This window comes from Arachis ipaensis, chromosome B08 (assembly GCF_000816755.2).
Source record: "Arachis ipaensis cultivar K30076 chromosome B08, Araip1.1, whole genome shotgun sequence".
NCBI classification, from domain to species: domain Eukaryota; kingdom Viridiplantae; phylum Streptophyta; class Magnoliopsida; order Fabales; family Fabaceae; genus Arachis; species Arachis ipaensis.
Genome location: NC_029792.2, coordinates 30,542,356 through 30,548,718, shown reverse-complemented (window position 1 = coordinate 30,548,718; position 6,363 = coordinate 30,542,356).

Here is a 6,363-nt window from a genome sequence, read left to right as displayed (position 1 = left end):
ATTATCGATTTAATCAGTGATCGATTCGATTCGATCACCAATTCAGTTCTTACCAGGGACGGACATACGGGGGCGAGTGGAGGTCTCGCCTCTCCCCCGCACTTTTAAAAAAAGATTAATAGTAATACGTTATTAAGTACGATTTAATTTTTAAAAGATTTATTTAGTATTTAGACTAATATAAATAAAAGTTCAATCGAATCTAAATATTAATGATTTCTAATATCTAAAAAGTAAGTAACAATATTTAAAAAACTAAAAAAATATTATTACTAATATTTTTTAATTAAATAAAACTTTTCAAATTCAATAAAGTCAAGTTTTTTCTTTCTTGTGAGTGTCCTCCTTGATTTATTTGGTATTAATTCTCTCTATTTCAACTACTATAACTAAGAGATCTTTTTCATCTATAAATATTGTGAAGAATAACTCTGAAACAAAATAAAAGATGAATTTCTTGCTAATTGTCTTTTAATTATATTGAAAAGAAAATTGCTAAAAAATTTGACACAAATTCTATTATCGATGAATTTTATGATACGAATAATCAACCACTTCGTTAATATAAAGTACATACATATTTTTTATACTTTAAAATATATTCTCGATCTATTTCATATTTTTTTGTACTTTAAAATATATTTTCTATCGATATATTTTTGTAATATATTTTACATTATATAATTTTTTGCATAATTTTTTAATATTATATATATTATTAGCCCCATAATAATATTTCTGGATCCGTCCTCTTCCTACAACTATGTCCAAAAGAATACATAATAAAAACAAAAAAATACAAATAACTTCAAAAGAACAAAAAAATACTGCATGAAAGTCAGAAAATCTTTTTTTTTTTGGACCCGCCGATCACCACACAATATCATCTTAATTGCATGATATATTAAACTCCACCGCCATATTTTGCAGTAGTAGTAAACCTTAAGGGCGCTGATTCTATTCCTTTTTACTGCTCTATACGGTAGTTATAAGAAAACCACCATAACTAAAATAAACTGCCGATAACATCCAGATGGTGGTTGTGGTTAAATTGTTGGTCTTCGAAAAAAGTTTAAGTATAAGGTCAATATAAAGAGAAAACAATGTTATGTAAAAAGTTTACACAACCCTAAAATAAAAAGGTTCTTTTATAAAAGAGTTGTTTTATGAAACAAGATACGTATTTAAGAAGAAATGGTAATAGGTCTACCTTTGTCTTTGATACAAACTTTTATATATACACCCTAATTAACAAATTACAGCAAATTTTTTTCTAATATAGCAGCTTGATTTGTTATTTTAATTTACTCTTACCAAAAATATATATGACAGATTGCTATATACATAAATAACCAAACCTTCTAATTGACATTTCTATATATAATTTATGTTGACCCCGTTGTTACCCCCTCAAGTTGGCGCGTGTAAATTTTGAATGCCCAACTTGACTAAGAGCTTTCCAAACTGTTTCGTCCCGAGAGCCTTGGTGAAAATATCAGCTAGTTGGAGATGAGTAGGAATGAAAGAAGGTGATAGTCGATTGTGTATGATTTCATCCCGGACAAAATGACAGTCGACTTTGATGTGCTTGGTACGTTCGTGGAAGACTGGATTTTTAGCAATGTGAAGCGCCGCTTGACTATCGCAGTGCAAGCGAATGGGAGCAGGATGCGACACGTGCAGCCAGGATAGTATATCCTTTATCCATATTAATTCCCTGGTTGTCTTGGCCATTGAGCGGTACTCAGCTTTAGCAGAAGAGGCAGAGATCGTTTGTTGTTTTTGTGTTTTTCACGAGATAGGGGCAGTACTGAATTGAATGAACCACCCTGTAAAAGACCGGCGCGTTAGCGGACAGCCAGCCCAATCAGAATCACACCAGCCATAGAGTTGCAAATCATTTTCTTTAGGTAGAAGTATGCCCTGCCCCGGATGTCCCTTCAGATACCGAACAACCCGTAAAGTGGCGTGCCAATGTTCAGTACGTGGGTTCTGCATAAACTGGGACAAAACATGAACACTATAGGCAAGATCAGGTCTGGTGAAGCACAAGTATATGAGTCTTCCAAAAAGGCGGCGATACATGCTAGGATCAGAGAGAATAGGGCCAGCAGCGGATGCCAACCGGTGATTTTCCTCACACGGAGTAGCTGGGGCTTAGCAGCCAGCAAACCTGCTTCAGTGATGATGTCCAAGGCGTATTTCCGCTGGCACAGAAAGATTTCCTTGGAAGATCGGGCAACTTCAACCCCCAAAAAATATTTCAAGCGCCCTAAGTATTTCATGTGAAAGCACTTGTGCAAGTACTGTTTGAATTTGTTAATTGCATCACCATTATTTCCTGCAATCACAAGGTCATCAACATACACCAAAACAACCAGATGGACATCATTTTTACAGAGAATAAACAAGGAATGGTCTTTTTGTGATTGCTGGAAACCAAATCGAATAAGGGCAGAGGATAATTTTGCAAACCAACAATGCGGAGCTTGTCGCAAGCCATAGATGGATCTTTGAAGTTTACACACTAAGCTTGGCTGAGACACTTGGAACCCGGGTGGAAGCTTCATGTACACATCTTCATCAAGGTTGCCATGCAGAAAGGCGTTGGTGCACGAAATTGTGATCTCCAGGCTCGAACAAATCCTGGTAATGGCTCCAAAGCTTGGTGCTCTGATCTCAATACATAATTGTCACAACTTCGATACAACTAACCAGCAAGTGCACTGGGTCGTCCAAGTAATACCTTACGTGAGTAAGGGTCGAATCCCACGGAGATTGTTGGTATGAAGCAAGCTATGGTCACCTTGTAAATCTCATTATGGACATCCATTTGGTGAAGTTCCCAATTCCGGGCTACTGCAACGGCAAGAGTTGTTTGAATGGTCACCATCTTTGCCACCGGAGAGAACGTTTCATTGTAATCTAGTCCTTCCACTTGTTGATTTCCTAAGATGACAAACCGTGCTTTGAATCGCTCGACTGACCCATCAGAATTGTATTTAATTCGATAAACCCACTTACAACCATAAGCTTTCTTTCCTGGAGGAAGAGGTGTGAGCTTCCACGTGTTGTTAACTTTCAGTGCTTGAATTTCTTTGGACATGGCATCTCGCCATCGCGAATCTGTGACAGCTTGGGAGAAGGACCGAGGTTCTTGCTCGACTTGTAATGAAGCAAGAAAAATGCGGTGTTGGTCAGAGAAATTGTTACAATTCACAAAGTTTTGTATAGGATAGGACACACCTGAGGAAGTTGATGAAGTCGGATTCTGGACGGAGGAGCTCTTTTGGATAGTGGCGGTGGTGACAAAGTCGCGCAGCTTGATGGAGGGAATTTTCACACGGTGTCCACGGCCAAGGGGGGCTTCGGTTGCGGCTGGTGGCAAATCAGAGATCGGCACCATTTCCTCGGCGCTGATTTTGGAGGGGATGACGACGTCCTCGTCTGGGTCATCTCGGAGCTCATGTTCTCCATGTCTTGGATGTCAGGTGCAGTGGGTGAATGTTCTAGAGTCTCATTTTGATTTGGAGGAATGGGCTTAGCTGTGGGGGAAGTGAAAATTGACCTAATTGGAGTGTCCTCTTCAAAAACATGCTCCAACATTGGGGGCCCAATTTGGTCAACTTGTGAGTTTGCTCTTTGGGCTTCACGAAAGGGAAACACACCTTCAATGAAATGGACATCACGAGATACAAGAAAAACTTTCTTTTCCAAATCAAACAGCTTCCATCCTTTTTGCCCAAACGGATACCCGACAAACACACATTTCCTACTTCGACTGTCAAATTTGTCATTTTTCCTACTTTGGTTATGAGCATAACACAAAGAACTAAAAACTCGCAGGTGTTCATAACTGGGAACTCTTCCATGAATAATTTCATATGGGGATTTTTCTTTCAACACTAAGGACGGTGTGAGATTGATTAGGTGCCCGACAGTTAAAACGCATTCTCCCCAAAACTCAATAGGGAGATTACCTTGGAATCGCAAGGACCGGGCAACATTTAGAATATGTCTGTGCTTGCGCTCTACTCTTCCATTTTGTTGTGGAGTTTCGACACACGAAGTTTGATGAACCACTCCTTGTTGCATAAACTACTGCTTTAAACACATGAACTCTGTTCCATTATCGGATCGCACCATTTTGACGCATTTATTGTATTATTTTTCAACCAAAACAAAGAAATTTTTCAACGTAACAGACACTTCCGTCTTTTCTTTTAACAAATATATCCAAACAGCCCGTGAGCAATCATCCACAATGGTTAAGAAATATGAGGCTCCACATAACGACGGAGTTTTATAAGGTCCCCACAAGTCACAATGAATCAAATAAAAAATACTCGAAGCATGACTATCACTTAATGGAAACTTATCTCTTGTTTGTTTGGATTTTTTCACAAATTTCACAAATTTTATTCACCTCTTCGCTAGTATATTTGTCACTCACATTGGGAATCATTTGCATAATTTTAAATGATGGATGTCCCAATCTCTTATGCCACAGAGTCAATTTATTTTTAGCTTTGACATGACTTGCTTGAGCCTTGTGCACACCACGATACCAATAGAGCCCATCCTTCTGTTCACCTGCTCCAATCATCTTCCTCGAAGTGCGGTCCTGCATAATACACAGCTTATCAGTGAATTGTACAACACATTTTTCTTCATCAGTCAATTATGGAACAGAAAGAAAGTTGCATTTTAATTTTGGTACATAAAGGACATTTTTCAACTGAAGTCCTCTGTCAAAAACCACAGTTCTTTGTTTGCAAGCAAGCACCTGCTCACCGTCAGGCAGCCCCACTGGACATCCTGGAATGGTCCTTTTTTTCACACAAAATTTTCAAGGTACCTGTCATGTGGTTAGAAGCACCACTATCGATGATCTACAAATTCCAAATTCTCTTACCAGTCATTTTCTCAGATTCAGCTGGTTTTTGTTTGCTGATCATATCAACCAATACCTTCCATTGCTCACTAGTTAAACCTGTCATATCAAGATTCTTTTCTTCTAGGTTGTTCACACAACTTCTACTTCCTCCAGTACACGCCACATTAGCACGTGTTTGAGCCCCTCGGTTGCGTATCCCTTGTCTTCCTGATCCTCTGCCAGTGCCTCTTCATTCGTGCCTTGGCCAGTCACCCCACCATTCTGGGTACGTAACCCACTATTTAAAAACACTCTTTTACATCATGCCCATTTTTGCCGCACTTGGAACACGTCACGACCTTTTCTCCATGTTCACCTCCCCCTCTAGCCTTGTTGCCGACATGCGCCGCAAGTCCCACAACCAATCCCCTTTCATCCGCCGACTTGGTGATTGTCTTCACCCTTTTCTCTTGAATTAACATCGCGTACACACGATTAAGCGAAGGTAAGGGATCGGTTGCAAGGATACTCGACCTCACAATGGCATAGATGACATCATCAAGGCCCATGAGAAGTTGGTGAACCTTTTCTTCTTCCCTCCGCTTCTCAAGTTGAGAGCCAATTGAACACTTGCACCCACCACAGGTGCATTTGGGAATCTGGTCACAGTTTGCAAGTTCATCCCAAAGTATTTTCAACTTCCCATAGTACGCAGCCATAGACGCACCTTCTTGCTTACACCTTGTCAAATCTGCTTTCAACTGTTGTATTCGAGGTCCATTCACAACAGAAAAGCGTTCTTTGATGTCCTCCCACAGCGTCTTCGCATTCTCTGCATACACCACGGTGGTCTGCAAGCTTGGCTCGATCGCATTCAAAATCCACGAAACAATCATGAATTGGACTGTCCACCAATATTCAAGTTCAAGTGCATCCTTTCCTGGTTCTATGTGAGTCCCGTCAATGAATCTCCACTTTCTCCGAGCTCAAAGAGAAATCTTCACAGCCCGCGCCCATTCGTCATAATTTTCCCCACGTAATTGTACCTATGTGATTATGTTTCCTGGGTTATCACTCGCGTTGAGGTCGTACGGCGAGTGAGTCCTCTTCTCGTCTCCTCCTGAGGAGTGTGGTTTGTCTCTGATGGTCTTGTCTGGCTCTGCCGCCATGGTTTCTCAAGTCGTCCTCTATTTTATGTGTTTCTCAAGTTAGGCTCTAATGCCATAATAAGAAATGGTAATAGGCATGCCTTTGTCTTTGATACAAACTTTCATATATATACACCCTAATCAACAAATCACAGCAAATCTTTTCCTAATATAGTGATGGTGGCGGAAATTAGCCAGCTAAGAAATTAATAAACGAAATACGTTGCAAGTACAGTTCTTAACCAGCTAAAATCCGCTTATCAATTTAAAAAGGGTTGTCACAAAAATTAGAATTAAAAATACTGGGAGTATGAATCCCAGGTCGTCTCCCAACGAGTT